We start from the raw sequence: 9,075 nt of genomic DNA on the forward strand, positions 1-9,075 counted from the left end.
TCATTTACTTTCTGATACACCAAGAGGGACATGGGGCTCCCCATGAGCCTTGCAGCCAGTTGCAGTAAAGTGAAATGGTATCAGTGATTGATAAACATCACCCTGGGGCCTCTCCTGACCCCGGAGCCTTGACAAGCACACTGCTAGGATTGTCTCCTACCATCATTCCCCCCGTCAGCCCAGGAATGGAAACTCAAATGCAGACAATCTTTTAGAAATCCAGTAGCAAATGATGTGAGTGTCGTAATGCAGCAGGAAAAAGGTAGCAACTTCTCAAGGGTACAGGTCTTCACCTTATAAAAGCAGGAACCTGGACTTGCAAAGTGGGTCTTGGACTTTAAAACCTCCCATAGCAGTTTTGTGTGTGTCAATAGCTATCCAGCCAAGTTTGGCAGGAAAAGAGAGGAAAAGAGAGTCACCTCCTCAGAAAAGAGAATCCTTTTGCTGTTTGTCTCCTCCACAACTTTAGAACTGGTGTTTGTTATGATTTTGTTCCAAGGTCACAGCCCCCATCCCCAAACCCTTAGACCAGCTGCAGGCAAGAGTTAGTTGAAAGGGGCAGCTCTAATATGAAAGGTTATAAGAAGATGGTTTGTGTATAGTTGTTGTCTTTGAAGTGCAAACAGGGATCTGTCCTTATGAAAAAGCACTCAATATATGTTATATTTCATTCTTAAGGCGTTCATAAGCATTCTTAAAGCTCCAAAGAGAAAGATACTTGAAAGATACTTGATCTGCTATGGAGGATGAAACTTTCTAAAAAAAAAAAGAAAAAAAGAAAGAAAGAAAACATAACTGTAGGCAGTGCAGCAAAGAGTATGCTGCAAGCAGTCAAGAATGGCTGCAATCAAATGATGAAAAATGAAACAATCGACTAAACAGACCAAGACTAAGCTCCACAGACAGCCCAGTCAGAATATCAAACACCCAGCACAGATCATCCACAAGTGGTTCTACTGCAGAGACCAATACACTTATTCTTGATTTCATTTGCTCTCTGACATTGCAAACAAATACAAAGTGAAAACTTTCCCTAAAATGATTTAAATGATTTATATATATATATGTATATATGTATATGTATATATATATGTGTATATATATATATTTAGGGAAATCATTCAGTTAAATGATTAAAAATATATATATTTTAACCGAATTGCTCTATAGATCCCTGGGGGTGGCTGAGCTGGAAATAAAGACCCCCGTTTATTTTGCCCATACACTGTATTCTAATGGATCAGGATTTTCTGCTCCTCCCTCCATTGCCTTGGCTACCATCCTGCATGGTTGCATCCCTCTAACATCCTTTTCTGGCTGTTTACCATCTTCTTTGGGGATGGAAACTGCAAATACAGATTACAAATCATTACAGATCATTATTTGCTGATGTCTTTTTGCTCCCAGAGGTCATCTTTCAACTCAAAAAGATGTCTGTGTGGCTTTCCTTTGTAAGAGGTGCTATTGTCGATCGAAGCAATAAACTACTCAGAGCGTGTCCTGGAGTCTGCCAGTGTTTCTGGTGCTACTGACTGTCTAACGGGGGTAGCATTTGTGCTTATTTTGCACATAAAACCTTATATACAATAGAAAAGTGAATTTTATTTAGGTGTATTTAGGAAGTTAATTGCAAACTGAAGGAAAACTTTTCTATAAAACATGGTAAATATATCTCTAAATTTACCAGTGCTAGATAAGGAGATACATTTTATTGTCTATATTTCTATCTGCCAGTCAGGAAAGTTTTGGCTCCAAGAAGGACAGGAACTGTGCTTCTTTATGAAGAAATCACGTGTATGAAAGACATTAGAGAAGATAAATAAAAGCAAACAAGCAAGCCCTACAATGCAACTGCTATGAGATTGCCAAGGCAAACACTACTAAAATTTGACTATTTTTCTTTTATGAGGACTTCAAAGAAGTTTGTTTTCATGAATCATCCTTGGTGTTTTGCCCGTACAAAGATGAGAGAGTCTTCACTAGGCCTTTCAGCCCAGCTGCTTTGAAGCACTTGGACTGGACCTTGTTTTCCTGGGAGCTCTGAGGAAGCGAGGTGTGCCGCAGAGGAGGCAGAGCTGAAGATACGTAACATGTCCTTAAAGACAACAGCCAGTCTTGAAACTTGGAAAGTCCTGGTTAGGCAAAGGTGTCTTTTATTAAATACGCCAAAGAAAGTTCATTACAGTCCGAGCTTCGTCCAAGCAACGAGGATGTGGCCTGGCTCACCATGGGCTGATTACACCAGCAAAACAGTTTCCCTCTTACCAAATGAGAGAAATGCCCGGAATAATGAGACCTTTTCACTAAATATAATTGAATGAAAATTGTACATAACTGTGTATTTTCAAATCTCCTTAGCTTTTGCCAGCAAACAACTTTATGGTGGGCTAGAGACAGACTTTTCAAAATGTTACTTAGAATAATTAACAATAAAGCCAAAGACATGGTCTGCTTCTGTATGATAAACTATAAAGAAAATAGCATTCTATGCAATGTTCTGCGTTGCCATAATATTGATTTTCTGGACCGGTGTAAAGCCAATTGATCTAAAGGACAAAGATAAATAGAAAGGGTTTTCAAGTTTTCTATCGTACTTAGGCTGTTCCTCTATGAGTAAACTCATATGCTTACCTCAGGAAAGCTGCCAGAAATCACTAGTTTCCTGGATATTTTTGTAACTTGTGCTAATCACCCTTTTCAGCAAAGGCTAAAGCTGCAGAGGAAGTTTGATTAAAATATCGATTGTAGTTGTATGAGCCAAAGAAAGCCTATCTGTACAAAGAAGCTTGTTTTATCATGCTCAGTATTCGGTAGTCATTTTCCGTGCCCAGACCCAAATGGCAGATGTATTTAGATTCTTAATTAGGTAATTATGACAACTCTGTAAAAGGAAACCATCTACCTTAAACACAATATTGTGCCATTTTGGATTTTAGCTTTTATCGATTTTGGCATTTCATTTTGATTATAATGATGATGATCTCCAGCTACAATCTGTCTTTTCATATTAAACATTTCAAAATGTTTTTGCTGAAGCACTCAGTTTGTCCAATATTGCATCTTCTTGAAGACTTCAGATTTGAAATGGTGTATTCGAGTCAAAGAAATTAAGAAATAAGAGCAAGTAAAAGAGTGAAGACCTCCTCAGCTCTACTCGTCATGCCTATACTGCAGTACAGTATATAGTTACTTATATATTTAGTGGATATATATAGTGTATGTATATGTGTATACATATATGCATATATATAGTATAGTTATGTAGTATATAGAAACAGCTGGGTTTTGTTTGCTAATTATCATTCTTGCATTTAAAACTCACTCAGATATGCTAGTCAATGAGGAATAAATTGCCTTAGCTTTGCAAATAGAGCACGGATTTGCCCCAGCCTCAATCGTGGGCTTCTCTTAAAGTCATGACTGTCCAACTAACAAAATGGGTCACTTCTTCTGCAGCACAGAAGCAGTGTCACCTGCCCTAGCCGAATCTCACGCATGAAAATGGCATCAGCTTTCTGTTTATAACCACATTTCTCTTGCTTTTTTTTTTTCATCCTCTCCCTGCAGATAGGCATGGTTTTCTTTCGTTGTCTTCTTCTGTGCAATGCCAGCCCTTTCACATTCCAGTTCATTTTGGCAGTCAGAATTCTTCTACATTTCTTCTTTTAGTTGATTCCTTCTACTCAGCCTTAAATCATATACTTAGGAAAAACTTAGTTCTTGTGCTGATTTTTCTGTGTGGTTTAAATAGTAGATGTAATATAGTTAGAGGCCAGAGTTACTAACAGGGCCAAGTGCTCCCTGAATTCTAGTTTTACTCTTCAAAACAGAGAGTGGTCTGAGTCTGCAGCTTCCGTCATAGCAGTCCCAGCCACAGGGTGAATGGGACAGACTGTCCAAGTTGAGGCACATTTCACTCATTTCTGAAGTTGCTAACCCATTAAAACAAAAGAAACAAACAAGCAAAATCTTTATTTATTAAAAAATGTTCTGTAGATCCTCTCTCTGGGATGTTCAGACATGCTTAAGTTATCTGGGGTACAAATATGATTCCTGCTTCAGCAAAACACTGCAGTGATGACACAGCCTTTAGGAAACATCCGTTGTTGTGAGAGTTTAATCTAACAGGCAGAGGGTTGAGTCTTAATAGGAAGAGCTAAAATCCTGAAAATAACAGCAGAATTAATCTCTGCTTATCACATCTTAGCTCAAGGATTTTGCCTCATGCACTCAAGGACTTGCTATAATTAAAGCTAAATTAAGAAACAGATGAAATAGACTTCACTAAATAATGTCAAAGAGCTTGTAATAGGGAGTATTTCCTCTTGAATTAAGATACATCTAATTACTGCTCTTCTGAATGTTATCCTGTGCTACCTCCTCTCCCTCAAAGTCCCATTAGTCTGTAGACACTTCCTAGATGCAATAACACATTATTGATGTGTCAAGACCCATGTGGTAATGACTTATTTTCATCCCCAAAAAATGACAACAGCTGATAATTAGACAATAAAAAGTCAAACTCTTCATACTTGGATTTCATTAGATATTACATAGGCAATCCAAATTCTATCTGAAAAAACATTTGAAGGTCTTGACAGACCACTGGTGTATGCTAAAATCAGTTAAGTCTAAATCTGTACTTAATCTTTAAACAAATTACATGTTTAAATGTACTGTTTTCTATGCTGACCAAGAAAATGAGGTAAAAATTCTTTTTATTTTTTTTTTGTGTGTGTGTGTGTGTTTGTGGTTGTGGACACAAAAGTGACTTCCTATTGCACTGAAATATGAAAGCCAAACATGGTTTTGTTCAGTACTTACACAGCAAGCATAGAATTTTTTGAAAAAAGAGACATTTTATGAAAAAGTGAGACTGAAAACACTGCAAACCAGTGCAGGGTGTTGATTAGCACCCTTAACTAGCCAGGAGAACCAGGTCAAATCGCTGCTGTTACTAAACTACATGTATGAGTCTCACCCTGCACAGAGGAGGCAGGGAGCAGAGGTAGGAAAGGAATGAGAAGGAATAGGAAATGAGATGAGAAGGAATAGGAAATGAATTCCCTAGACAGTTGAAAAAAATTCCAATGAACCAACATATTCCTTCAATAAATAAAACCTGGATTTTCTCTGGCCCTAGCAGTTGCAGAAGGTCCCCAATGCTCATGAGGAGGCAGGGAGCAGGGAGAGGCAGAGTGGGGCAGGCTGGGGACAAGCAAGAGTGAATGGGATCAGGAGAAAGGCAGGATCATACTAACGTGTCTTTGACAGACATTTACCAAGTCCAAACTAATTTTGTTTGAAAGATGGCAAGGATGAAAAATAACAGTTATTAGAATTACTAGATTATTAGTTATAAGAATAGAAGAATATAATAGAATAGAAGTAGAAATAAAATAAGTAGAAGGGTAGAATGTAAGAAGATTTAACATCATATTCTTTATGTGTCTTGATCAGAATATGTTTCTACATTTAGATTAATCTGAGGAGATTTTTTTTAATAGCTTTCTCCTTTATTACATGAATAAAAAGCACAAAGGAAACTAAGGTAATTTCCATTTGTTCAGTGTTCCAGATGATGGCAAATTATCCTTCGATGAATTTGAGGCTTACTTAGCTGATGGAGTTCTGAGTGGAGAAGAACTCCATGAACTTTTTCATGCCATCAATACGCACAAGACTGAGTAAGTGTCCCCTTTTACAACCGAAGTGCTACATACATCCTTTAGCTGAGCAGGCAAACGAGGCAATGGTCTGTTTTTAGAAAACAAGTTTAAGAAGGCATCTGCTTCAAGGAACTTAAACTGTGCCATGCTGTATGATTGCAGGGCTTCTAAACCTTGTGTACATGTCCTGTTGAATGGGATTTAGGCATTGGGAATATTATGCTAAGGACAAGTAGCTATTGCCCTACTCCAGCTCTTAAATACGAGCTCCTCCTCTCGACTCTTCTTCACTGACCAGGTGTTGAGCAGGAAAAAATAGCTGAAGCTACCACAGAGAGCAAAGAACAGAAAGTCACCTGTCCCCATGCTGTCAAGGGAACTGAGTTGGTGTTGACACTTAGGCAGTTTGGATGTCCCTGTCACGGTGGGGTGTAATGAGGCCACAGGATGTTGGTGATAAAGTTCTCATTGTTTTTTAGTAGAGCCAAATTTGTGCCACTGCCTCCTCTCCTTAAGCTGTACTTCTCCTTATCAGCAGTGACCGAAGATAATGAATTTCCTTTTATTTGCTTTCTATCCATCAACAATTAGTCACAGCAGTTCTGACACTTACTATTAATTAGGGAACTCTTACTAATCCACTGCCTTTTAAACTGGGCTATTTCCATGCTATAAAAACTCCCAAGGAGATGTCATTTATTGCCTTTGCTAAGACGCTATGAAGATATCGTGTAGCAATTATGGTCTGGATTGTGGTTCCATTTTAAAGCAGTGAATATGCTGTAAATCAGTGTTGTTTTTCTCAGATGCATACAGTGGAGAAATGTATGTTAAAATGCTATTACAGCCCTGCTTCCTATGTTCGCTATGCAGAAAAGCTAAGAGTAGGTTAACAGGATGTGGCTTTATTTTATCCAGTGCCAGCTTCCTGCATCCTAGTTTCTTCCTTCTTCCACAGGGAAATAAAACCAGCACCTTGACATTGCGACTGAAAAGCATTCTACACCTGACATATGTCAGATGGATATAGCAAAGAGAGACAACTTGGGCAGTATAATATAAATTATTTGCTTTCCAGCAAAGATCACGTGAAGCAGATATAATAAGCAGGCCAAAACTTGACTCACTGGCATTTGCTGAAAAGGGCAGGTTGTGTAAAAGGTCTGCAATTAACTAGCTGACTAAGAAATGGAGCAAAACAAAACATTCAGTCAACCTGGGAAGTTTTATAATGTAAGTGTTAGAAGAATCTTGCACATATCCTAAACGCTTACTTGCAAAGAATCCTAAAATCATATATTTTATGATGCTTTCACTTACAAATTACCCAAGGCAATGAAATGAAAATTTCAAGTGCAGGGTTCTGCACCTGAGGAGGAATAACCCCAGGCACCAGTACAGATTAGGGGTTGACCTGCTGGAAGGCAGCTCCGCGGAGAGGGATTTGGGAGTCCTGGTTGACAGCAAGTTGACCATGAGTCAGCAATGTGCCCTCGTGGCCAAGAAGGCCAATGGGATCCTGGCTGCATGAGGAGGAGCTTTGCCAGCAGGTCGAGGGAGGGGATCCTGCCCCTCTGCTCAGCTCTGGTGAGGCCGCACCTGGAGTATTGGGGGCAGTTCTGGGCTCCCCAGGACAAGAGGGACATGAAGCTTCTAGAGAGGGTCCAGCAGAGAGCCACGAAGATGATTAAAGGACTGGAGCATCTGTCATGTGAGGAAAGACTGAGCGAGCTGGGCCTGTTTAGCCTGGAGAAGAGAAGACTGAGAGGAGACTGGATCAACACGTTCAAGTACCTGAGGGGTGACTGTACGGAGGATGGGGCCAAACTCTTCTCTGTGTGGCCGGTGACAGGACAAGGGGTGATGGGTGTAAGCTGAAACATAGGAAGTTTAAAGGGTTGGACTGGATGTTCTCTAGAGGTCCCTTCCAACCTTCAGCATTCTGTGATTCTGTGAAAATCCTAGTTTGTGCCTGCAATTCCCAAGTAATTTATGACTGTTTTATTTTAGGGAAGGATAAGAGATTCTGCTTAATTGGGTGTCTAGCAGGAGGAAATTTGCACAGGTTATTCCGCCTGTTATATCTGGTTAAATACAGGCTCTGATAAACTGTAGGCCAAATCCTGAAGCTGCTCTGTGCGTCAGACCCCTGCTTGCAAAGTGCAGACTGTGGTTCCCTATCTCGCAGACGTGCTGTAAGCACTGAGATTAGGCAGCATCCAGACACGGCAGCAATTCACCCTCCGTGTGAATGCCTCGGGTTGCTCGCTGAGGACTAAGTATGCCATGATGAGCCTCATCACCTCTGGAGGATCTCCAGCTTTCATAGCCAGTTTGTCACAAGAGCAGACTTTTGGGTTGTTCCCACTTGCTTTAAATATTTTAACTCTGCCAGCTTTGCATGTGTGTGAGTCTTTGTACTTCAAAGCCAGGAAGATAAAAAGAGTGGTGGCCTCAGGTGATCTCTGTGGACCACAGGCTTGGGAAATCTGTGTTCCATTCCCGGCTGTGCTACAGCAAGCTTGCAAAAAAGGATTTGAAGCATAAAAGTCTGGCCCTGGCTTCATACATTTCAGTGAGCCAAATTAACCAGGTATTAAAAAATACCCCTGTTACTCAGGTCATAATGTCAGTCTTGTGAAAGAAGAGAATTAGCAGATTTTTAACTTTACAAAGATCAAGCCAAGTCTGTTTTATATATCTGCTACAAAGCATACAGGCTACGTCAGACTGCTAAAATGAGTAATCACCTTTTTCAATGTGACAGCAAGGCAAATAATAGGGAATTTAACTTTCCAGTAGTTGAGGTCTTTCCTGCCTAGTTGACTGTGATTTCTGCACCTGCTGCCCTGGTGCAGATCTGATCTTCTCAAACGCACAGGGAGAGGCAGTTGCTACTGCAGTGACAGTAATTACCAGGATAAAAGTTGTGTAGGAATTAGATACCCCTGCACATTGCTTCCAAACCATCAGGTGGAATTGGAAGTCGTGATGGTGGGAAAAACTGATGGATTCTTGCTCAAATACTGAAAAAGGATGAACTTTTAGATTTTATGACTCATCTAGACCCCAAAATTCAGATCATTAAATCAGAGCAGATCATTGCTTTTATTGGCAATTTATATTAGTTAAAGATCTTTCTTTGGAACCTCATTTGGACATATATCTTTTAGTTTATGAGTATGCTTGTATATAGACTGGCTTCTTTTTTTCTCTCTCTCTCACATAAAATGAACATTACATTTTTGTATTTTTTTAATTTCATAAATTCCAGTGGAACACACTATACAAGATAATTACTTGATGGCTTTATCTTGATGGTTTTATCTTCTGTTACTTCTTTTTTTCTGATTGAACCAGAAACAAATATGTAAGCAAATATATACCAACTACAAAGATTAAGGTG

Source organism: Tinamus guttatus, unplaced genomic scaffold, assembly GCF_059628265.1.
Source record: "Tinamus guttatus ecotype Peru unplaced genomic scaffold, ASM5962826v1 Tinamus_guttatus_pri_ptg000542l, whole genome shotgun sequence".
Taxonomy (NCBI): Eukaryota; Metazoa; Chordata; class Aves; order Tinamiformes; family Tinamidae; genus Tinamus; species Tinamus guttatus.